Below are 27403 nucleotides of genomic sequence, written 5' to 3' on the forward strand. Positions count from 1 at the left end.
TGGCTGGGTGATAGACATTGGGGAGGGTATGTGCTACGGTGAGCGCTGTGAATTGTGCAAGACTGTTGAATCACAGATCTGTACTTCTGAAACAAATAACGCAACATATTTTAAGAAAAAAGAAAAAGAAGGAGATAACAGGAGAGGAAGAAAGGGGGAGTATGTCAGAGGGGGAGACGAACCATGAGAGATGGTGGACTCTGAAAAACAAACTGAGGGTTCTAGAGGGGAGAGGGGTAGGGGGATGGGTTAGCCTGGTGATGGGTATTGAGGAGGGCACGTTCTGCATGGAGCACTGGGTGTTATGACCAAACAATGAATCATGGAACACTGCATCAAAAACTAATGATGTAATATATGGTGATTAACATAACAATAAAAAAATTAAAAAAAAAAAAAAAAAACCGGAGAGGGAGACAAACCATAAGAGACTCTTAATCTCAGGAAACAAACTGAGGGTTGTTGGAGTGGAGGGGTGGTGGGAGGGATGGGTTGAGTGGGTGATGGACATTGGGGAGGGTAAGTTCTATGGTGAGCGCTGTGAATTGTGTATGTCTAATGAATCACAGACCTGTACCCCTGAAACAAATAATACATTATATGTTAATAAAAAAGACACGATTAGCAAAGCTAATAAACTTTAAACTTCAGGATCACTCTCAAGGGAGTTTCTCCCAAGCCCTATGAGGACCCCTAAAAATGTCTTCAGTTTGGTGAGTTATGTGTTCTTGGAGTTTATCCATCTCTTCTACGTTTTCCAATTTGTTGGCATATAATTTTTCATAATATTCTCTTATAATCATTTGTATTTCTGTGTTGTTGGTGGTTATTTTTCCTTTTTTATTTTTGATTTTGTTTATTTGAGTCCTCTTTCTCTCTCTCTCTCTCTCTCTCTCTCTCTTTTAATGAGTCTGGCTACAGGTTTATCAATTTTGTTGATCTTTTCAAAGAACCAGTTCCTAGTTTCATTGATCTACTGGGTTTTTTTTTTTACTTTCTATATCATTTATTTCTGCTCTACTCTTTATTATTTCCTTCCTTCTCTTGCTTTTGAGTTTTCTTTGTTTTCCTTTCTCTAGCTCCTTTACATATAAAGTTAGATTGTTTATTTGAGATTTTTCTTGCATATTCTTGATTTATTCAAGACCTTAGCTTTCTATCAGCCACTTTGGAACATAAACACATAAAATATTCTTACATTTGTTAATATTTTCTCTGATACATTTTTTTCACCACTGAAAACATAAAGTTCCTGACCTCAGCATTGCTGACATAAAAAGGTCAAAGGTCCAATGATGAAAGCAAATTCACAGGTATTTGCAGTTTTATTCAATACAAAAGCAGGACACAGAACTTGAGTATTGTTTGTAAGTCAGTGAGCACTGATTAAGAACTGTCTCAGAAGAATGAGAATAGGAAATTAGAGTAGCTTATTTTTAAAATCTGAGAGAAATGATACAATAGGTACAGTTATGGAAGTAAAAATTAAAGAGGTGGTTGACCCAAAAATTCCATTTCTAGGAATTAAGGAAATAGCCACATATGTGACAAAACAAAATTTATATACATGAGGGGCACCTGGGTGGCTGAGTCAATTAAGTGCCTGCCTATAGCTCAGGTCATGATCCCAGGACCTTTTGCTCAAGTCAGGATCCCAGGGTACTGGGATTGACTGAGTTTTCTCCTTGCTCAGCAGGGAGCCTGCTTCTCCCTCTGCCTGCTGCTCCCCACAGCTTGTCCTCTCTCTCTGTCTCTCTTTCTGAGAAATAAATAAATCAGTGTAGGTTCATCTTTCAATCTTTTTAAAAAATCATGTGAAGAATATTTATCAAAATGGAAAATTATCAAGGGGAGGAGCAAGACGGCAGAGGAGTAGGAGACCTAAATTTCGCCTGGTCCCAGGAATTCAGCTAGATAGAGATCAAACCATTCTGAACACTTACGAACTCAACAGGAGATCGAGAAAAGAATAGCAGCAACTCTCTGAACAGAAAAGTGACCACGTTCTGGAAGGTAGGACATGTCGAGAAGTGAATCAAAGGTGATATTCAGGAAGATAGATGGCGGGGGAGGGGACCTCGTCAGCTGCTACTGGCAAGTGACAGAGCAGCAGAGCATAAAATCGGAAAATTTAGAAGTGAGCTCTGCTGAGGGATTTCGCTCCAGTGGCTAAGCAGGGGATGGAACCCTTGCTGGGACAGTGTGGTCTCAGGACCCTCGGGGTCACAGAAAGACTGGGGGTGCCTGAGTGTGGCAGAGCTCCCAGGTATTGTAGCAGGGAAGCGAGCTGCAGAGACGGAGCCGAGCACTGGGCTCTCAGCTTGGGGTGGCCATAAACCGTGATCCATGCAGGGACCCAACAAGCAGCAGATACGGGGAGACTCCCCTGCCTATCCTGGGAGGAGTGGCATGGGACCACACCACAGGGATCTGCTGGGTTTGGAGAGTCCAAATGGGGTTGTGTGCCAGAGATAAAATGCTCCATCGCAGGCCAGGTGAGCACAGAGTGTGACCAGAGACCAGGGAGACGGGAGTGATTGACTGCTATTCTCTGGGGGCTCACTGAGGAGTGGGGCCCCGAGTTCTAGGCTCCTCCAGGGCAGAGATTGGGAGGCCACCATTTTCACTCTCATCCTCCAAAGCTGTACGGAAAGCTTGCAGGGAACAAAAGCTCCTGAGAGCAAACCCGAGCAGATTACTTAGCCTGGACCAGCAAGAGCAGGGCAATTCCGCCTCCAGCAAAGACATTTGAGATCCATGGCAACATGCCCCTCCCCCAGAAGATCAGCAAGAAGAGCAAGCCAAGACCTAGTTTACCGATCAATGAGAACGACAGAACGCCAGCGGTAGGGGGATAGTGCACATAGAATTCATGGCTTTTTTATCATGATTCTTTAGTCTTTCAAAGTTAATTTTTTTAATTTTCTTTTTTTCCTTTTTCCTATTTTTTAAATTTTTTTTACCTTTTTAAACCAATATCTTATTAATCCCTTTTTTAAAAAAAAAAACATTTTTATTTTTCATTTCTAGAGTCATATTCTATCCCTTCATGGTAATTAAATTTATTTTTGGTATATGTATATAAGTTGTTCTCTCTTTAAAATGTGGGATAGAGTTTCTTCTAACAGACCAAAATGTACCCTAAATCTCTAGTGTATGGCTTTGTTCTAGTCTCCTGCCTGACCACATTTGCTCTCCCCTTTTTTTTTAAATCCTCTTCTTTCTTTTTCCAACCAATTTCTTATCTTATCAATTCCTTTTAAAAATCTTTTATAATTTTCATCTTTACAGTCATATTCCATACCTTCATCGTATTTGCCCTCATTTTTGTACATTTATAAGTTTTTCTTTAAAATTTTAGGAGGCACTTTCTTCTAACAGACCAAAATATGCTCAAAATCTACTGTGTGGCACTGATCTATGCATCAGCCTGATCATATTTGATCATATTCTGTTTTTTTGTTTTGTTTTCTTTTGTTTTGTTTTTATCTTTTTCTTTTTTTTTTTTTCTTTCTTTCCCTTTCTTTTCCCCCCAGCTTCAGGTCTCTTCTGATTTGTTTAGTGTATATTTTTCTGGGGTCGTTGTTATCCTGTTAGCATTTTGTTCTCTCATTCATCTATTCTCTACTGGACAAAATGACAAGACAGAAAAAATCACCACAAAAAAAAAAAAAAAAGAGGAAGTAACGACTGCCAGGGACCTAATCAATATGGACATTAGTAAGATGTCAGACTAAGAGTTCAGAATGACGATTTTAAAGATACTAGCTGGGCTTGAGAAAACATGGAACATATTAGAGAAACCCTTTATAAAGAAATAAAAGAACTAAAACCTAACCAAGTCAAAATCAAAAAGGCTATTAATGAGGTGCAATAAAAAATGGAGGCTCTAACTGCTAGGATAAATGAGGCAGAAGAGAGAATTAGTGATATAGAAGACCAAATGATGGAAAATAAAGAAGCTGAGAAAAAGAGAGATAAACAACTACTGGGTCACAAGGGTACAATCTGAGAGATTAGCGATACCATAACATGAAACAATATTAGAATAATTGGGATCCCAAAAGAAGAGAGAGGGGCAGAAAGTACATTGGAACAAATTATAGCAGAGAACTTTCCTAATTTGGGGAAAGAAACAGGCATCAAAATCCAGGAGGCACAGAGAAACCCCTGTCAAAATCATTGAAAATAGGTCAACACCCCAACATCTAATAGTAAAACTGACGAATCTCACAGACAAAGAGAAAATCCTGAAAGCAGCTCAGGAGAAGAGATCTGTAGCCTACAATGGTAGAAACATTAGATTGGCAACAGACCTATCCACAGAGACCTGCCAGGCCAGAAAGGACTGGCATATCATCTTCAGAGCACTAAAGGAGAAAAATATGCAGCCAAGAATACTATATCCAGCTAGGTTGTCATTGAAAATAGAAGGAGAGATAAAAAGTTTCCAGGACAAACAAAACTAAAGGAATTTGCAAACACAAAACCAGCCCTACAAAAAATATTGAAAGGGGTCCTCAAAGCAAATAGAGAGCCTAAAAGTAACATAGACCAGAAAGGAACACAGACAATATACAGTAACGGTCACCTTATAGGCAATACAATGGCACTAAATTCATATATTTCAATAGTTACCCTGAATGTAAATGGGCTAAATGCCCCAATCAAAAGTCACAGGGTATCAGATTGGATAAAAAAACAAGATCCATTGATATGCTGTCTTCAAGAGACTCATTTTAGACCCAAAGACACCCCCACATTGAAATTGAGGGGGTGGAAAACCATTTACCATGCTAATGGACACCAAAGGAAAGCTGGGGTGGCAATCCTTATATCAGACAAATTAGATTTTAAAACAAAGACTATAATAAGAGATGAGGAAGGACACTATATCCTACTTAAAGGGTCTATCCAACAAAAAAATCTAACAATTGTAAATATCTATGCCCCTAACATGGGAGCAGCCAATTATATAAGCCAATTAAAAAAAAAGCAAAGGAACACATCGACAATACAATTATAGTGGGGAACTTTAACACACCCCTCACTGAAATGGACAGATCATCTAAGCAAAAAATCAACAAGGAAATAAAGACTTTATGAGACACTGGACCAAATGGACTTCACAGACATATTCAGAACATTCCATCCCAAAGCAACAGAATACACATTCTTCTCTACTGCCCATGGAACATTCTCCAGAATAAATCATATCCTGGGTCACAAATCAGGTCTCAACCAGTACCAAAAGACTGGGATCATTCCTTGCATATTTTCAGAACACACCACTTAGAATCTAGAACTCAGTCACAAGAGGAGAGTTGGAAAGAACTCAAAAATATGGAGGCTAAAGAGCATACTCCTAAAAAATGAATGGGTCAACCAGGAAATTAAAGGAGACTTAAGGAAATTCATGGAAACAAATGAAAATGAAACCATTACTGTTCAAAATCTTTGGGATGCAGTAAGGCGGTCCTAAGAGAAAAGTATATAGCAATACAAGCCTCTCTCAAGAAACAAGAAAGTACTCAAGTACACAACCTAACCCTACACCTAAAGGAGCTGAAGAGATAACAGCAAATAAAGCCTAAACCCAGCAGGAGAAGAGAAATAATAAAGATCAGAGCAGAAATCAATGAACTAGAAACCAAAAGAACAGTAGAACAGATCAATGAAACTAGGAGCTGGTACTTTGTGAGATTTTAATAAGATTCATAACCCCCTCACCAGACTTATCAAAAAGAAAAGAGAAAGGACCCAAATAAACAAAATCATGAATGAAAGAAGAGAGATCAAAACCAACACCAAAGAAAACAAACAATTATAAGAACATATTATGAGCAACTAGGCAAGCAAATTAGATAATCTGGAAGAAATGGATGCATTCCTAGAGATGTATAAACTACCAAAACTGAACCAGGAAGAAATAGAAAACCTGAACAGACCTGTAACCACTAAGGAAAGTGAAGCACTAATCAAAAATCTCCCAAGAAACAAAAGCTCAGGGCCAGATGGCTTCCAGGGGAATTCTACCAAACATTTAAGGAAGAATTAATACCTATTCTTCTCAAACTGTTCCAAAAAATAGAAATGGAAAAAAACTTCCAAACTTGTTTTATGAGGCCATTACCTTGATCCCAAAACCAGACAAAGACCCCATCAAAAAGGAGAATTACAAACCAATATCCTTGATGAATATGGATGCAAAAATTCTTACCAAAATACTAGCCAATAGGATCCAACAGTACATTAAAAATATTATTCAGCACAACCAAGTGGGATTTATCCCTGGGCTGCAAGGTTGGTTCAATATCTGCAAATCAATCAATGTGATACAATATTTTTTTTATTTTTTTATTGTTATATTAATCACCATACATTACATCATTAGTTTCTGATGTAGTATTCCATGATTCATTGTTTGTGCATAATACCCAGTGCTCCACGCAGAATGTGCCCTCTTTAATACCCATAACCATGCTAACCCATCCCCCCAACCCCCTCCCCTCTAGCACCTTCAGTTTGTTTTTCAGAGTCCATCGTCTCTCCTGGTTCATCTTGTGATACAATATATTAATAAAAGAAAGAACAAAACCGTATGATCCTCTCAAAAGATGCAGAAAAAGCATTTGACAAAGTACAACATCCTTTCTTGATCAAAACTCTTCAGAGGATAGGGATAGAGGGTACATACCTCAATATCATAAAAGCCATCTACGAAAAACCTACAGCGAATATCATTCTCAATGGGGAAAAACTGAGAGCTTTCCCTCTAAGCTCAGGAACGCGGCAGGGATGTCCACTCTCACCACTGCTATTCAACATAGTATTAGAAGTCCTAGCCACAGCAATCAGACAACAAAAAGAAATCAAAGGCATCCAAATTGGCAAAGAAGAAGTCAAACTCTCACTCTTTGCAGATGATATGATACTTTATGTGGAAAACCCAAAAGACTCCACCCCAAAACTGCTAGAACTCATACAGGAATCAGTAAAGTGGCAGGATATAAAATCAAGGCACAGAAATCGGTAGCATTCCTATACACCAACAACAAGACAGAAGAAAGAGAAATTAAGGACTCGATCCCATTTACAATTGCACCCAAAACCATAAGATACCTAGGAATAAATCTAACCAAAGAGGCAAAGGATCTGTACTCAGAAAACTATAAAATACTCATGAAAGAATTTGAGGAAGACACAAAGAAATGGAAAAATGTACCATGCTCGTGGATTGGAAGAACAAATATTGTGAAGATGTCAATGCTACCCAGAGCAATCTACACATTTAATGCAATCATTATCAAAATACCATCCATTTTTTTCAAGGAAATGGAACAAATAATCCTAAAATTTGTATGGAACCAGAAAAGACCCCGAATAGCCAGAAGAATGTTGAAAGAGAAAAGCAAAGCTGGTGGCCTCACAATTCCGGACTTCCAGCTCTATTACAAAGCTGTCATCATCAAGGCAGTATGGTACTGGCACAAAAACAGACACATAGATCAATGGAACAGAATAGAGAGCCTAGAAATGGACCCTCAACTATATGGTCAAGTAATCTTCGACAAAGCAGGAAAGAATGTCCAATGGAAAAGACAGTCTCTCAACAAATGGTGTTGGGAAAATTGGACAGCCACATGCAGAAGAATGAAACTGGACCATTTCCTGACAGCACACACAAAAATAGACTCCAAATGGTTGAAAGACCTAAACGTGAGACAGGAGTCCATCAAAATCCTAAAGGAGAACACAGGTAGCAACCTCTTCGACCTCAGCCGCAGCAACTTCTTCCTAGAAACATCGTCAAAGGCAAGGGAAGCAAGGGCAAAAATGAACGATTGGGATTTCATCAAGATAAAAAGCTTTTGCACAGCAAAAGAAACAGTCAACAAAACCAAAAGACAACTGACAGAATGGGAGAAGATATTTGCAAATGACATATCAGATAATGGGCTAGTATCCAAAATCTATAAAGAACTTATCAAACTCAACACCCAAAGAACAAATCTGATCAAGAAATGGGCAGAAGACATGAACAGACATTTTTCCAAAGAAGACATCCAAATGGCCAACAGACACATGAAAAAGTGCTCAACATCACTTGGCATCAGGGAAATCCAAAGCAAAACCTCAATGAGATACCACCTCACACCAGTCAGAATGGCTAAAATTAACAAGTCAGGAAATGACAGATGTTGGCAGGTTGTGGAGAAAAGGGAACCCTCCCACACTGTTGGTGGGAATACAAGCTGGTGCAGCCACTCTGGAAAATAGTATGGCGCTTCCTTAAAAAGTTGAAAATAGAGCTACCATACAATCCAGCAATTGTACTACTGGGTATTTACCCCAAAGATACAAAAGTAGGGATCAAAGGGATATGTGCACCCCAGGAGCAGCAATGCCCACAATAGCCAAACTGTGGAAAATGCCCAGATATCCATCGACAGATGAATGGATAAAGAAGAGGTGGTATATATATACAATGGAATATTATGCAGCCATCAAAAGCAATGAAATCTTTCCATTTGCAACAATGTGGATGGAACTGGAGGGTATTATGCTGAGTGAAATAAGTCAATCATAGAAAGACATGTATCATATGATCTCACTGATATGAGGAATTCTTAATCTCAGGAAACAAACTGAGTGTTGCTTGAGTGGTTGTGGGTGGTAGGGATGGGGGCCTGGGTGATAGACATTGGAGAGGGTATGTGCTATGGTGAGCGCTGCGTATTATGTAAGACTGTTGAATTGTGATTCTGTACCTGTACCTCTGAAACAAATTATTATATGTTAAAAAAAAAAGAAGAAGAAGAAGATAGCAGGAAGAAAGAATGAAGAGGGAGAAATTGGAGGGGGAGATGAACCATGAAGGACTATGGACTCTGAGAAACAAACTGAGAGTTCTAGAGGGGAGGGGCGTGGGGGGATGGGTTAGCCTGGTGATGGGTGTTAAAGAGGGCACGTACTGCATGGAGCACTGGGTGTTATATGCAAACAATGAATCATGGAACACTACATCAAAAACTAATGATGTAATGTATAGTGATTAACATAATAAAAAAAATAATAATAAAAAATCACATTAGCCTTCCCCCCATTATTTTTTAGGGCATATCTGACACATTCACAGCTACTGAGAAGATAAGCCCTTGAGGGTAGGAAATGTTTTATATTCATTTATTTATTCCCTGTATCTAACATATATCTGGTACAGGTAGGCCCTTAAATATTTTTTTAACTAATGAATGAATAAGTGAATGAGTATATCAGTGAACACTGTGTTAAGGTGCCTAAAACTGATTCTCTGGTTTTTCTGCTTCCTTTATCTGACTGCAGGCCCTAGAATAAGTATTTCTGGGTTTGAATCCTCCCTCCACCAAGAGCTATATGAACTTTGGACTGTTATTTAAGTTCTTTGCCTCAGATTCCTGATTTTTAAAAGGGGGATAATAACAGACCCCACATCATAGGTAGTTGTGAGGATTAAAGACAGTGAATTCATGTGACATCTTTAAATAAGCTTGACACAATAAAAGCACTCAGGAGCATCTCTCTTTTATCTTATGTTGTGTAATTGTGACCACTGTCAACAGAATTCTACATTTTGTCTTTTAATGGATATTTTTTAATAGAATACCCATGATTATAATATAATAAAATTGATTGTTAGATGATTATTTCTTCCATTGGGCCTATACCACCAGCCTCCACACAACTTCAATCCTTTGAGGATCTTCTTCCACATGAAAAGTCAAGACTGTCTTGTCCCCATGATATTATTTTTTGATTTATGCATCCCTAATAATTAAAATTCTAAATTCCTTAGATGTATTTATTCATTGCCTTACTCATTCACTCATTAAAAAACATCTCTCATCTATTAAGTTCCTACACTGTGCCAGGCATTCTGCTATAGAACATAGAGATGAATGAAATACAATTTCTGCCCTCGACATACACATTTCTATGCAAGAGACGGACATGGTTTTGTGTCTTTTGGACCTCCTGGTCTCTCTCATTCAAATGCTCCCAAGTTTGTTTCTCTTCTTCCTAAGGGTTCCAAAAGGACCACAACATCTGACCAGCATTGAATAAAGTAGGGACCATCACTTTTTTGTTACACTGATCTCTAGATGGGAGGGAACCAGAGGCTGGGACACATCAATCTCTTCACACTAGACACAGTCCCACCCCAACCCACATGGGCCATGGTAGGGGTGGAATGCAGAGGGAAGGGGTTAAATGCTAGTGGATCCAAATGCTGTGTGCCTTTTTATTTAAAATCTCTCTTGGGGCACCTAGGTGGCTCAGTTGATTAAGCATCTGCCTTCAGCTCAGGTCATGATCCCAGAGTCCTGGGATCAAGCCTGTGTTGGGCTCCCTGCTCAGCAGGGAGCCTATTTCTCCCTCTCTCGCTTCCCCTGCTTGTGCACTCGCGCTCTCTCTCTCTCAAATAAATGAAGAAAATCTTTTCTTTTTCCCCTAAGAATATTTCTTAAAAAAAAATAAGGTCTCTCTTGAGGTTTTCCCTTTGGGGGATTCACTGTGTTTAGAGTCTCTCATCTCATATGTACAGTGCAGTAAAAAAAAAGCCTATAATCTCCACCTTCTTGAGAGAAAGATCTTCTTCTTCCCCCTTGGCCCTTAGAAACCAAGCAGAAGCCAGGGATAAGTCTCAGGACAAAGGAAGTAAAAATGTACAACTTAAGCTTGATGTTATAAGCCTTATGGAGAAATGATTTCGTTTGACAATTTTTCCCTTAGGTTCATCTAATCCTGCCTTCTTGTCATCATCAAAGCAGTAACATCTCAAGGGCTGAGATAAGGATAAAGGCCTAAAACAAAGATACCAAAAAAGTAGTTCCGCCAGCTTTTTTATGTAGGCCTTAGGCTTAGTATAAGCAGAAGAGTTCCAAACTCCATACTACTACCCACCTCAGTAGGATACCAAGCCAGAGCTTAGGAATGAAACTCCATTTCATAAGTCAGTGTCTATTTGTTTATTGTCTTTTGTGAATCTCTCCTTTCAAAGCAACATCAAGGGAATCTCTCCTTACAAAGCTGCCACAAGAGGTAACTAATCAACAAGACAGGTGTTTGGGATGCCAGTCATATTCTATCATTAGGTACATTTCTGTCTGAAAGTGATTACACTCAGCTTTGCTGTACAATATTCACCAAGGCCATAGATAATGACTGTTGATGGTCACTGCTATGGATAGAGCTCCATTTTAGCTAAAAAGACCAAAGCCAAGCCAAGATTGCAGCATTTTATCCACATGGAATCTGCCAAGGACTCCAAGAATGCAGCTCCTTCTTACACTACATGGTGCTAGGTATCTTTCCCTCCTAAAATCAGTATTTGCCACAGCGCTTCTTCACAGGGAAAGTACTTTCTTTTATATCTCATGGATATAGTTTCCCAATAGTCCAGACTACTGCCATTGAATTTCTGCTTTATTTTGTGCTTAAAATTTTCCCATTCCTTCCCACTCCCTAAATCCTTAGAGATGGATGCAAGCTTCTTAACAGTCTGATCCTGTCTATGCTCCAGTCTTAACTTTGCACCATGCTCTACTATGTCCTAGCCATGCTAAGACTCTTGCAGTTCCTAGGGGGAAAAAAAAGAAGAAGAAAAGATATGCTCTCTCTCAAATGCTATGCTTTTCCAAATGCTACTCTTTCTCCTCAAAACTACTCCCACTCTGTTTACTGCCTTTACTTCAAGACTTCTCTCAAGTTGCCTCTTCTGAGAAGCCTTTGTTTCCTACTCAGCAAATTTGGGCAATCCCTATTTTGTGACATCATATTATATTACAGCCTGTATATCTGCATGCCCCCAGTGGACTATGAGCTTCACTGTCATTTACATAGCTTCCATTTATTGAGCACATACAATGTGCCAAAACCCAAACAAATTAGGTGTTTCACATTTACAATTCCACCTTCCAAACAACTATCAAAACAAATATTTCTATCTTCATTGTACTGAATAAGAAGGGCATGTTCAAAACACATTGCTGTAAGTAGGGGACACAGAATTCCTATCCTAGTCCATTTGGCTCGAACACCTATGTTCCAGCACTCTGACTCTCAATACATACAATGGAGTCTCATTCATCTTTGTATCCCTAGTATGTGGCACAGAGTAGAAATTCTAGGCACTCAAGAAGAATGTGTTGATAGAGTGAAAAAATGACTACTTAAGTGTTTCTTATGCACACTTTACTTTCTTTTCCTCTGAACCAATCAATGTGATGAAGAAATACTTGCCTCATACGGAGTCATTTTACCACAGTCCCAGCAAAATGTTAGAAAACAAAGTCATTTAGTGTTGTACTACGAGTTCTAAAGAGCAAGAACTTTCAGTTCTAGATAAGATTTTTTTGTGATTTCCTTTGGCAGCAGTTACATAATTCATATTTAATAAACCTGTTCTGTGCTCCCATAAAATTTTGTATCCATCTCGATGTTAGCACTTGATATCAAGCTACATCAGTGCTTAAGATATGGGTTTTCCTTCTAAAGGGTAAAGATCTGGCCTCGTGGTCACTCATTTCTATATCCCCTAGAACAACCAACAGTGATCCTGGTACAAAGCATTTAATCAATGTATGTGGAATGAATGTTGTCAAATAATCTGACACAGTAACACCAAACCAACCCAAACCAAACAAATCCTGGCTATCTGAAGCCATGTGAAACAAGTCATTTTTAAAAGAGGAATTTTCCACATATGAGTTTAATCCTTTAGGATAAAATTTTTGTTTTTATTTTGTGTGGAAGCCTTTCTAAAATATGCATATTTCTTTCCTCTGAAGGCAATCACACTTAAAACAATTTAAACTACTTTGAACCTTAGCTATTTCTTTATAGAATAATTGTTTCAGTGAATTTACCATATACAAAATGGTCTCAGACTATGGTGCTTTTTGTATTTTTTTTTTTTTTGCATTTTATTTTTCTTTTCCTGCCTTCTTTTACTATCAAGCTGTCAGATTTCATTCCTTAGGAGTATGAATGTGTTTGCCAATACCAATTTGTTCCCTATATTTAATAACTTTCATTTTTTGAATATTTACTGACAAGCAATGTGCTAAGTACTTTATTTGCATTATTTTACTTAATCCTGACAAATTTCTAAGAGTGTAGAATTGGTTCTGGCTCCTCAGAGCTCTTTTTCTGTTTTACTGACATGTTCCTCATGAGTAAAGTAGGATAGTTTATTTTAGGTATCTGGGCCATCACTAAACATGACTGAATTGTTATCATCCCTTTTTCAGAAAGCCTCATCCCAATAATTTTCAGTTAGCACCATTACAATGAGAGTAGATACTTCACTGTTTATCACCCTATTTTCTTAATGTTTTAAATAACACATAACTGGAACTGCTAATGTCTCTCAAAAAGCTCCATGTGATGCCTACATATCAGATAAACACTTGGTAAGAAAGACTGGGAAAAGAACAAGGGAATAATTGATGGCTTTCAAACTGATAGAAAAGAATGTATTTTGCACTATGTTGCAGAATTACAACTAACGGGTAGAATTTTAGGAAAGCATACTTTTATTCCATCTATGGGAGAAATTTCAAACAGCTAGAACACATCCTTAATGGAAACAGCAAACTCTGTTTAAAATGACCTGATATTCCAGCCATGAAGCTGCTGCCCTGTTAAAGTATCCCAAGCACTTAGATCCTTTCTTTTATAAGCCTACTACTTCTTTGTTGCAATTGTATTTGCATCTTGTTACTCAGTCTCCCGATTTCCAACTCCTCCCTTGTAAATAAACTCCAGCCCCACCCCACTCTTTGTTTCAGACTGCATCAAAAAATACATCTAATCTGGTCCTTAGTCTACTAGTTAACATTTAGATGACCTGATCAGACTTTTGCAATGGTAGAGAGATTGCACATAAGATTGGATGAATATCAAATGGAATTCAACAGAAAACATCCTGCTTTGGAAAAGTCCTTGGACTATTTGAACAATAAGATTCCTCAGAATTCTTAGGATTCCATGATACCCCAAGAGACAGAAAGATTCAAGACCACATATTGTGGAGTCAAAGCAAATTGCGTTTGAGTTCATAATCCTCTACTACATTGTAAAATATATAGTAGAAACAACTTCACAGGATTGAGGGAATTAAATGAGTTTGTGCACGTAAGAGTTTGGTGTATTGCTAATAGGCTTAATAAATGTCATAGGCTCATGACAGTGCTAATGATAGGACACTAGCATGTATAATGGTACCAGTTTGAACCTCAAATCCACCACATACAGAGAAGAAAAAGAATTAAATGAAGCTCTGCTCTTGATCTACTTTGTTTTGTGATTTGTGTCCAGGAACACAATCAATTATTTTAAAAAGTATATAGCAGGGTGGTTTAGAAAATGTATGGCCTACAGTTGAATTCCAGCTCTTCTCCTTACTAGCTATTTGACCTAGGGCAAATCATTTAAACTTTCTGCATTTTTGTTCATTCATCTGTAAAAAGAGAGTAATAGTAATACCTCTCCTGTATAACTGTTATGGGAATTAAATGACTTAATATATGTAAAATGCTTAATAACTTCCTAGAATATAACAAGCACTATATAAGTATTACCTATTATTAAAATGGGTTAGTGCTTACATTAGTCAGCATTCTCTAGAGAAACAGAACCAATAGGAAAGAGAGAGACAAAGAGACTGATTTTAAGGGACTGACTTGCAACTATAGAGGTGGGCAAGTCTAAAATCTATAGGACAGACCAGCAGGCTGGAAAATCAGGTAGGATTGGTGTTGCAGTCTTTTTTTTTTTTAAAGATTTTATTTATTTATTTGACAGAGAGAGAGTGAGCATGCACAAGCAGGGGGGAGCAGGAGAGGGAGAAGCAGGCTCCCCACCAAGCAGGGAGCCCACCTCTCGGGGCTCAATCCCAGGACTCCAGGATCATGACCTGAGCCAAAGGCAGACACTTAACCAACTGAGCCACCCTGGGCCCCAGTGTTGCAGTCTTGATGCAAAATTCCTTCTCTGGGAAACATCAGTTTTTGCTCTTAAGGCCTTCAACTAATTGCATGAGGACCACGAACATTCCCATCTCCTTTACTTAAAATCAACTGTTATAGATGTGAACCACAGGTACAGAATACCTTCACAGAAACATCTAGATGTGTTTAATTAAATAACTGGCTATTATAGCTGAGCCAAGTGGACATATAGAACATCCCAGTACTATAAAGGAATCTTGGGGCACCTGGGTGGCTCAGTTGGTTAAGCATCTACCTTTGGCTTAGGTCATGATCCCAGGGTCCTGGGATTGAGCTCCACATCATCAGGCTCCCTGCTCAGCAGGGAGTCTTCTTCTCCCTCTCCCTCTCCCTCTGCACCCCCTCCAACCCTCTCGTGTTCTCTCTTTCACTCTCTCTCTCAAATAAATAAAATCTTTTTTAAATTTTATTTTATTATGTTATGTTAGTTACTATATGTCAACAAAAAGAAATCTCATGACGATTTTTGTATTATATATTTCTTTAAGAAATTAGTTTTAAGAAATGCCTCAATGACTTAAGCCATTAATGGCTTTGGGTTTATGACTCACTCTTATAGACTCTATACAAGAGAACTCAGGTTTTCCTGCTGGTATAATATCTGGTGTTATACTCATTGATTCATTTTTCATCAGATTGTGGAGGATGACAACAATAAATGTGAAAACAAAACAACTTTCCCTCCTTAAGTAACACAGGGTTATTCATATGTTAAGCCACGATCTTATGTTATTTACTTTCAATCATAGCTGCCTATCTACAAATAAATCATATTTACTAAAGTAATAATGAAATTATGACTGAGAATAGTAATGTCTGTGAACATTTCAGAAAATGTTTAATTAATAGTGTTTTAATAGATTTTCTAGTCCCCCAAACACCCTGGAACTACTATCTGATTATGTTCTTTGACAATGTTACAAGTTGTATAATCATAAATCTGAAAATTTCTGGAACACTCCCAATTTCAACTATCCCTGTTTCCATATGTCTATATAGTGTGAAAACTATGGTCCTTTTAGATAAGACAATAATATGATCCATTTATTTATCCAACAAATGTTTACTGATTGGCTACTAGATGCAGGAATCTGGACTAGTGCCAAAGGGACATAAACCATATAAATAGGGCAGAGTTCCTGGCTCCATAATATTGTAGGGGAATTCTAGCCTGCTCACAAATAATTAAACACAATGTGAAAAGTGCCAGACTTCCTAAAAGAAAAAGAAAAAACTAAGCTACTCAAAACAAGAAGAGTACAATAGTCTCTCCTTACCCATGGTTTCACTTTTTGTAGTTTCAGTTACCCACGATCAATCATCACCCAGAAGCAGATAATCCTACTTCTGACACATCCTCAGAAGATCAGTAGTAGCCTAAAGCTATGTCAAAATGCCTGTTATTCACCTCATTTCATCTCATCATGTAGGCATTTTATCATTTTACATCATCATAAGGAGAAGAATGATTAGTACAGGACAATAAAAATATTGTGAGAGTGTGTATATGTGAGAGAGAGGGCCCATATTCACATAACTTTTATTATGGTATAATATTACAATTGTTTGATTATATTATTAGTTATTATTGTTAATCTCTTACTGTGACTAATTGTAAATTAAACTTAATCATAGATATGTACAGGAAAACACATAGTATATATAGGGTTCAGTACTATCTGTGGTTTCAGGCATCCATGAGGAGGCTTAGAACAAATTCCCTGCAAATGGGTTGGGGGAGCACCATATACTTCTGGATGAGAATATCAAGTCCTCTTGAGGTTTCCATATAAAACCACTGTGGACAGGGTCTAAAGAAGGTAGACCTCCTTAAATCCATTGTATTGCTATATAGGCAGCATCACATCAAGCTTGTAAAGTATGGATATTTTGAAACATTTTCATTGTTACATTTTTATCAAGTTATTGATAGTTCCACCATATAAACAAATCTCACCCCCTCACCATAATATTTTGAGAACTGCATTGACTTCCATATAATGTAAGCTCCTTTCTCTATGGGAGCAAAATTTTATGGAATGTGAAGTATCCTCTATCTTTTTTGCCAGGATTCTTTCTGCCTGTTAAATAAGGAATAGGAATGTAATATTGCATAATTGCTAAACTGGCAAAAAAATTAATTTTTAAAAGAGAAAATGTTATCAAAATGGGTAAGCAATCAACCCAAATCAAGTCTACAGCAGGATACAGTATAATCCTTGCAGCCTAACCATTCTCTCCAAGACTGTTATTGACCCAATAGCATCTCTGACTCTGATAGTAATACAGTGTGCTAATAAGGTTTGATACACAGTGAAGGTTGTAGAACTATATGATATCAGTTAGCCCACAATTGTCCCATATTCTGCCACATAATAATTATGTTAAAGGATGGAATGAGCTATGGACAACCATGACTCATTTCTGTACTTCTAACAACTTCCTTTGGAATCTTACCTAGGACTAGAAACCTTTTCCAGGGTCAACCAGGAGATTTTAAGACATGCTTCTATACAATACATATATATTTAGCAAAACAGCATATTTTTCTCTGACGTCAAGGTAACTACAATCACCCACTCAATAAACATGTATTGAATACTTACTGCCTAACAAGCTCTGAACAATATTATGGCTACATGAATAAATATAATACTTGATATCAGGAAACACTCAATCTAACAAGTGAGGCATTTGAGCAACTAGTTCTATTATAATACGATGAACACTCTAACAGAGGCTTTGAGCAGCACATAGGAGGGAAGAATTTGTTCTAGGTGATTGGAAGACTGGTGATAAACAAGTAGGCCTTCAAAAGATTAAGTAGGAAATTTCCAGATGAAAACTAACGGGAAAATATTCCAGTCAGAAGAAACAACAAGAACAAGACTTAAGTAAGACTTAACTCAAGTTTGGGCCAGATTATAAAGGCTACGCTAAAGTAAATGCTATGCTAAGGAAATGGAACAACAATCAGTAAACAATGAAGATCAATAGGTACTCTTTAAACTGTTTGCTTGTGGAGGTTGAGGTAAAAGAGTTCAGATAGATTATGAAGGTCAGTTAGCCTGTTGCCACATCTCTTGGGAAAATTCTATGAAAGCCTGAACTAGACCAGTAGCATTGCAAATGAAGAAGAAGGTCAAACTTAGAGAAAATTCAAAGTGATTAGCATTAATGGAATTTTATAGTTAAATTTTTTTCACCGTCTCAATATTATATCCTTTGAGGTCCAATATTTCTAGTAAACAGGAATGTGATCCAATCTCATTACATTTGAACAGTAGTAGGTAGAAAACTAATCACGATTTTGGATCATATTATTGGAAAGTTAGCTAGAGTACTCCAAAGAAAAATATTACTATATTACTATACATTATTCATAGATAAATGTTGAGCTAACATTTAGCCTCAGCAAAGTAACCACCAGCTCCATAAGTTACAGGCTTCCTTAGGTAATTAATTTTGCAATCAGAATTTTCTTTTATAAGTTAGTTTGGGTGTATTTTTAAAATTTAACCTAAATTTCCTCTTTATAAATCAAGTTACTATCCATGAGAAATGATACCTGCAAAGAAAAATCCACTATTTCGTATCCTAAAGAAGGATAATGTATATTATCCTTCTATCCTGGGTACCTCTTCAGGTACCCAGTTGAATATTTCCTAGTATGACAGCCATCTAATTGGTCTCCCTGCCACCAGTTTCTCCCTTCTCTGATTTATCATGCATGATGCTGCCAGCTTAATCTTCCTCAGCAGAGCTGATAATGCCGCTTCCTTGCACAGAAACTTTCTATGGCTCACAACTGCCTAAAGAACAAAGTCTAAACTCTATCATATTGTAAGTAAAGCTCTCAATCAGACAGCTGATATCACCTAATCAGTCTTGTAACTCTTGGCTTCCCTGTCTGCTAAACCTGACTACTGACTACTAACTACTCACTATTCCTAAAGACTGTCCCATTTTACCTGGGAAGGGCCACGGGATGTCAGGCACATGTTTATTAATCCCCATGACAGCACATTTTACTCTGTGACTTTGATCAAGTTACTCAACTTTTCTTAGGCTTAGTTTCATCTTTTACAAATTAAAAATAATACCTACCTACCATCTCAAATCCTATTTAAAACAAGGTGAGCAATCAATCAATAAAATACTTACCTTGCTGGATTGCTATGGAGATTAGGAGGTAACACATTGAAAGTGCCTAGCCCAGATTTCATTTGTAAGTAGCAGGTTTTATCACTCTTCCAAGCTTTTGCTCATGCAGTTTCCTCTTCCTGTAATATCTGTCTCCTCCACCCAAGTCTTAAGCATCATGCAAAGCCCAGTGCTAGAGCCACATGGCCATGAAACCATCCCTAATATCCTTAATGAAAATTAGCCTTTTTCTCTGAGAGTGTAGTGGAGAAATTCTTGGCTTAATGTCAAACCCCTGACTCCTGTCACTTTCTAACAATATAATCCTGGACAAGTTTTTTATCCCAGCTTCCTCATTTCTAATATGGATAGTGACATCAACTCTATCTGGCTCACCAAGCCATTTTGAGAATCAACCAAGATAAGTTATATTTTTAAACTATATAATGGTCTATATATATGAAACACTGTTCCTCCTACTAAGTATAAGAGCCAATCAAGAGCCTTGGCCTTCCTCATCTTGGCAACTGACATAAAGAAAGATATCAAGTCCAAGGAAAAGAAAATGATTAGTATCCATGTCAGGAACTAGAAGATTGGAAGAAGACACCAAGTGAAAGGAACATGTCAAAGACAGCTGGGCAGAACTGAGGCTAGGAAAAAAGACCACATTCCTAAGGTTCACTTCTACACACCAGCCAATGTGTGCAAAGGTGCATGGTGGCTTAAAGACACCACACAGAGATGATGACACATAGCTGATATTCTATAAGTGACAATGGAAGGGAAAGCATTAGAAAGTGGAGGGGAAAGTAGGGGAGAAAAGGGAAGGGAGTGGAAGGGAGGACAGTTTCATCATTCTTTATAAGACCTAATTTTTGTGCCTCTTGCCAAACTAGAGTAATTTTAAAAAATTAACTGGTAGTTAAGGCTTGTTTGAGACCATTCACTTGTGCTTTAAGGTTCCTCTCCATGAGTGTGCCTCTTTTCTCTATTCCACGTCTCTGCCAATTCACTCCCATTCATCATCAAGTAGTTCCCTCCCACCATCACCCAGGTTCCCTGGGCCACCTAATTACTCTTGTCCTCCCACTCTCTCAAAAAAGCATAAATTTAAAAAAATGGAAAAAAAAAAGACACTGCTCTTATTTAAATGTCAATATGGAGCTCTGACAAGCTCATTCAAAAGCCTACTGACAGCAGTATGATACTGCCCTACAGCAGGCATGAACATTCTACCAGGGTCTACTGTTATTCTTTCTCTTCTTCAGCACCCCCAAAATATCCATGGAAAGAATTCCAAGTAACAGCAATAGGTATGTGGGAAGGTATTTGCATGCTGTACAATAATGATGATGAGATTATCTACATTCACATAATGCTTTTGCTTTGCAAACTGCTTTCCCATCTGATATTTGATCTGAATTCCCAGGAAAGAATGATGAAATAGGGAAATACAATCCTCTTTTACCATACATTCTAATATAATGCAGTTTGATAAAATTCAGTTTTCAAAACCTTCTTATATACATCTTTACATTTGATTCTCCCCAACAGGTAGTTTTTTTTCTCCATTTACTGGTGATGGAAGTAAGACTCCGAGATTTGGAAGTCCTTTCCACAAGATCATTATCAATATAGCTGCTATTTATGGCATATCTACTAGACTCAGGAACTGTACTAAGCACTTTACATACCTTACATATTATTCATCCTTCAAAACAACTTTATGAGGTTAACTATTATTATTTTAACATTTTACAAATAAAGAAATTGAAGTTCAGAGAGGTTAAGAAATTTGGTTGTGGCCACATAACTAGCATATGGAAAAAACAAAATTCAAACACAGAGCTCTCAGATGACTCTTCATTTTTGCATTATGCCAAGCTACCTCATTCCTGGCCCAGTGCTGCTACTGCAATACTGTTCAATAATAGTTCAGTAATAAAAGAATGCTTTCCTTTTGTTACCAAGTCAGAATTGCAGCTTTCAGCACAGCAACTCAAGCTCTGTGGGAAAAAATGACTAATATACATAAATTCTTAAAGCAGAAGTGGGGAGGATGCTATGTCCATTTCTTTCACAAAAGAATAAAAGATAGTTAAGCAAAAAACTCACCATAACTGGGAGCTACAAATCAGTTAATATAGTTTTGGCAGCTAATAGGAGAGTGATATATGCCTCAATATAGAACAGTAAAGAAGAGAGAGATAAATCACTTATAGCTCAGGAAAATATACCTTAGAAACAAGCAAAAAATCAAACCTTGGATTATCTGTTTTGTTTTGTTTTTAATATTTTATTTATTTATTTGTTTGTTTGTTTGTTTGACAGAAAGAGACACAGTGAGAGAGGGAAGACAAGCAGGGGCAGAGGGAGAGGGAGAAGCAGCCTTCCTGCTGAGCAGGGAGCCCAATGCGGGGCTTGATCCCAGGACCCTGGGATCATGACCTGAGCCAAAGGCAGACACTTAGCGACTGCACCACCCAGGCACCCCTATCTGTTTGTTTTAAAACAAGTAATGTCTTTGATATATTTCTAAAATAAAGGCTGAGTGAATATTTTCCATCTTGTTTCAAAACCTCAACAACACAGAATAGCTCTATTATGACTTTGCTGCTGCCACCTTGTTATATCAATGGCCTATTACAGGTAAAAAATACTGTAAGGAAGCAACAGAAACCTTTTTGATTTACATTTTCTAAAAACCTTCTATAAATCAGAATTTAAGTTAAGCCGTTAGAATTTTATCACATATGCTGATGAAATGAAAAGAGAGATCTCTCCCTCTAGGCACCTAAAATGAAATTTTAAGAACTAGCAGGTGAAGCTTATATTTAAAATGATTGCAGGGTGAATGCAAATAGGTAAATGTCATTTTCTTTCTAGACAAGAAAAGACTAAACCTTGATCTCCAGGTCTCTAATACTACATACTATTAAAACAATGTCAACGTTTTTCTTTGGGAACTCATCTGATTTTGTTTCAAGGGAGAAATCTATCATTGGGAGGCACACTATAGGGACTTCACAGAATCCAAAACAATGACCCCATTGTCCTTGCTATCCACTTCAATATACACTAAACATATAGCTACAATAAAAAAGCCTATGAAAACTAATGATGAGTCAAGCCAATCCAGGTAAAAATAAAATATTTCTCATTTCTAAAAATAAGAGATTTTCCATGCCTTTTGGGAAGGTCAGGCCAAGTCATTCATACGCTTAAAACCTTCCAATGGTTTCTCATTTCTCTCAAAATAAAATCCTTCCAATAGCCTATAAGGTTGTACATAATCTGGCCCCCTCTTATCTCTTGGAACTTACCTTCTATTCTTCTTTCATTTGTTCTCTTGGCTACAGCCAAACAGACTTGCTCTCAGTATTCTTTGACTATACTAGATATGCTCCCCATAGAGGACCTATATACTGGCTAGTCCCTCCACCTGGAATGGTCTTCCCCAGATAATCTCATGGATAATTCCCTTACATCCTTCAAGTTTTGCTCAAGTATCAGCTTTATTGAGACCTACAATGACCGCTCAATTAAAATTGCTACCTCTTGTAACCAGCATTCCTAATGCCTTTCAACCAGATTTATTTTTCCCATACCAGTCATCACATATTATATACTTTATTTAATTTTGATAATTATTTACTGTTTGTTCCCTCCACTAGAATATAAGGACCAGGAAAGCAGAAATGTTTATTTGTTGATATATATATAATACCTGACATAATATAAACTCAATAAATACTGATAGAATAAATTAAAAAATGCATGCTATTATCCTAAGAACTGAAGTTTGGTGAATCAGCCAGAAAATGACAATTTTCATAAGCTATGACTATATAAAAAATGGACTCAGACAATGAGCAAGGAGAGCTTAAATAACAGGATCTTCAGTTGGAGATCTTAGATCTTTCAGCTTTATAGGGCTGAAAATAGCAGGGATCTTTTCTTGTCTAGGACTCTGACAATCTGAAGGGATGAAGCCCTGCCTATTGAATAATTACTCTCAACCCAGACCCAAGAATTCTAATATCAACAGAGTACTCTCTTTCTTGGTAGGTTATAGACAGAGGATTGAGCAGAGAGGCCAATGCTGGTCATTTCCCTCTGCCTTAAAAGCCTTCCCCTGAAAGCATTTTCCTTAAGAACAGGAACATGACAAGGATGCCCACTCTCGCCACTATTGTTCAACATAGTACTAGAAGTCCTAGCAACTGCAATCAGACAACAAAAAGAAATAAAATGTATTCAAATTGGCAAAGAAGAAGTCAAACTCTCTCTTTTCGCAGATGACATGATACTTTATGTGGAAAACCTAGAAGACTCCACCCCCAAATTACTAGAACTCATACAGCAATTCAGTAATGTGGCAGGATACAAAATCAATGCACAGAAATCAGTTGCTTTCTTATACACTAACAATGCAACTGTAGAAAAAGAAATTAGAAAAATGATTCATTTACAATAGCACCAAAAACCATAAGATACCTTGGAATAAACTTAACCAAAGAGGTAAAGGATCTATACTCTAGGAACTAAAGAACACTCATGAAAGAAATTGAAGAAGACACAAAAAGATGGAAAAACATTCCATGCTCATGGATCGGAAGAATAAACATTGTTAAAATGTCTATGCTACCCAGAGCAATCTAGACCTTCAATGCCATCCTGATCAAAATTCCAAGGATGTTTTTCAAAGTGCTGGAACAAACAATCATAAAATTTGTATGGAATCAGAAAAGACCCTGAATCAACAAGGAAATGTTGAAAAAGAAAAACAAAGCTGGGGGCATCACATTGCCTGATTTGAAGCTATATTACAAAGCAGTGATCACCAAGACAGCATGGTACTGCCACAAAAACAGACATATAGACCAATGGAACAGAATAGAGAGCCCAGATAAGGATCCTCAACTCTATGGTCAAATAATCTTCGACAAAGCAGGAAAAAATATGCAATGGAAAAAAGACAGTCTCTTCAATAAATGGTACTGGGAAAATTGGACAGCTATATACAGAAGAATGAAGCTCAACCATTCTCTAACACCATATACAAAGATAAACTCAAAATGGATGAAACACTTCATCAAAATCCTAGAGGAGAACATAGGCAGTAACCTCTTTGACATCAGCCACAGAAGATGTGGTCCATTATACAATGGAATATTACTCAGCCATCAGAAAGGATGAGTACCCAACTTTTACATCAACATGGTTGGAACTGGAGGAGATTATACTAAGGGAAATAAGTCAAGCAGAGAAAGTCAATTATCATATGGTTTCACTTATTTGTGGAACACAAGGAATAGCATGGAGGACATTAGGAGAAGGAAGGGAAAAATGAAAGGGGGAGGAAATCAGAGGGAGAGACAAACCATGAGAGACTGTGGACTCTGGGAAACAAACTGAGGGTTTTAGAGGGGAGGGGGTTGGGGGGATGGGTTGCCCAGTGATGGGTATTAAGGAGGGCACATACTGCATGGAGCACTGGATGTTATACGAAAACAATGAATCATGGATCACTACATCAAAAACTAATGATGTTTTTTATGGTGACTAACATAATAAAATTAAATTAAATTTAAAAAATAAATAAAAATAAAATAAAAGATTTCCCCTGGAAATGTGGGGGGGAGGGGAAGAGGGAGGCAGGGCTGGGGAGATGAAAAAGAGGTTTTTTCCTCCATCTTTTTGGAAAGTGGATATATGGAAAGACTATACCACCAAATAAGAGTCAGAGGGACAACCAATATAGAAGAACATAAACTTAATTCTTAAAAATCTTTGTAATGGATAACATACTCTAGGCAACTTCTCCTTTCCCCTTTAGATAACAGAAAGGTTCTAAAGAAATCTGTACTCCAAAAAATAACTCCTATTATAAAAATGGAAGTAGACTGAATCAGATATAGTCATATTAGAAGAAGACTATTGGGGAGGTACTGCCAAATGACCAGCTATGGAGCATCAAACCAGGATTATTTTATACAGGGAAATACATACTATCTTGGGAATACTTCAGAGTAAGTTATTGTTATTGCCGTTGTTCTTTTCTTTCTTAAAACCAATCACAGATCTGTTAGAAAGACCCAGAAGGAAAGCAATAGGGATTAAATACATGTATAATATTTAGAACAGTGTCTGGCACATAGTAGCACTATATAGATGTTTAGTATTATCTGTATTTCTAATCTCAATTCTATAATAAACAATCTTTCACACAAACTTACACTGTATAAAGAGAGATGATAGAAGGAAATATGTCAAGGTGTTACCAGGGGTTACTTCGTGAAGAATTACATGACCAAACTTTGATCTTCCTACTTTCCCTACCTACTTTAATGTGTTCTACACTCCAGTCAAACAGAACTAGTAATTTCCCACATGCACCCCATGCCTCATCAGTACTCTGACATAATTCAAGCTGTTCTCTCTGCCTGAAATGCCCTTTTTGCCTACTTCTACGCACCCTATGCATTCTTCAAGGCAGTTAAGGCAATAATGATAGCAGATAAGAATTACTGAGTGCCTATTATGTCTCAGGCACTATATTAAGCACATATCTAAAAATCTCACTTAATGAATTCAAAGCCCTCTGAAATAAGTACAAATATTATTCCTGCTTTACTGATTAGGAATCTACAGTTTACAATGATTGAATAACTTATTCAAGGTCATATAGTTCATGAATGGCAGGAGTGACATATATAAACCCACATTTGTTTGAATACAAAGTCAGAGCTTCAGTCGCCATCCTCACAGACTCATCCTTAAAAGTCCAGACTCTCCATGAGAGACTATGGACTCTGAGATACAAACTGAGGATTCTAGAGGGGAGGGGGGTGGGGGGATGGGTTAGCCTGGTGATGGGTATTAAAGAGGGCACATACTGAATGAAGCACTGGGTATTATATGCAAACAATGAATCATGGAACACTACATCAAAAACTAATGATGTAACGTATGGTGATTAACATAACATAAAAAAAAAAAAAGTCCAGACTCTCAACTAAAAAACTAACTCCTTGAGGTCAAGGTTAATGGAAAAATATATTTTAATTTTAGTGTCTCCCAATGAATGTATCTAGCACAGAGCCTAACAAAATACAGTAGCTTCAACAATAAATATTTAAAACGAAAGAATTAATGGATGAGTGAGTCATTCAATCAGCTGTCACTTGCACTATGCACTTATTCTAAAAATACAGTGGCCTCTCATGGAAGATTAAGATGGCCCTAGCTAAGAAGGTAGAGCTAATTTTAGTATATTTGTTCTTAGGGGGGAAAAAATGCTATAAGCTAAAATAACAGAACTAAAATTCTCAACAAATGATTGATAAAATTCTAGGTTTTGAGGAAAGGGAAATAAACAAAATAGACAAAAATCTTTTCCCTTATGAAGTTTACATTTCATTGAGAGAGCAAATATAGACATTTAATTCTTATAAGATTCCCATTTTAGAGGAAGAAACTATGATCTAAGGGGTTAAATAATTTACCCAAGTTGTCCAGTCAGTAAGTGGTGGAGCCTGCATTCAAAGCCAAAGGGTCTGACTGTAGACTGCTTTCTCTTAACAGCTAGGCAATAATGTTTCTCTGATAGATGATGACAAGTGCTTGAACAAAAACAAAGCAAGGAATGGTAACAGGGAGTGCTGGGTAGGTTATTTTAAATAGAATGGGGTAGGACTCACTTGAAAAGGTAACATTAAAAACTTGAAAGAGTTCACCCCCTTCCCATGCAGATATCTAGAAAAACAGAATTTCAGGCTACTCCTGAAGGACAAAGCAAGTCAAAGAAATCAAGGCTCTATGTGTTTAAGGAACAGTGAGGAGACTAGGGAAGCCAGACAGGTGTGAGTGAGTAGTAGAGTAGTACGATTAAATCAGAGAGATAACTGAAGTCATGACTGGTAGAGCTCTACAGGTAATCACAAGGAACTTAGCTTATACTTGAGTGGGAAGACACTGGGAGGCTTTGACAAAGGAGTGACACTGTATGTCCATGTTCCACCAGAAATGCTAAAGACCTTACTTTTATAAAGTGATCTTGATTGCAAATACACTGTTTGAAGACAGGGCAGTAGAAAACAAATCACTTAAAATTATGTTAAATACGATGAAGTGTCATAGTACATGTGATAAAATCCCAATCTCAGTTTTCCACCACCTCTAACTTATTTTATAGCAATAAT

The 27403-nt window shown here is 37.4% G+C and overlaps 1 protein-coding gene across 6 annotated transcripts in view; it reads right to left on the bottom strand.

Annotated features, from left to right (window-relative positions):
- The window catches only part of DLG2 (discs large MAGUK scaffold protein 2), a 2181535-nt gene that overhangs the window by 1777485 nt on the left and 376647 nt on the right, over positions 1-27403 (bottom strand). The window lies entirely within an intron of this gene.

This window comes from Callorhinus ursinus, unplaced genomic scaffold (genome assembly GCF_003265705.2).
Source record: "Callorhinus ursinus isolate GAN/ISIS: 27379988/994484 unplaced genomic scaffold, GSC_fseal_2.0 scaffold35, whole genome shotgun sequence".
NCBI lineage: Eukaryota > Metazoa > Chordata > Mammalia > Carnivora > Otariidae > Callorhinus > Callorhinus ursinus.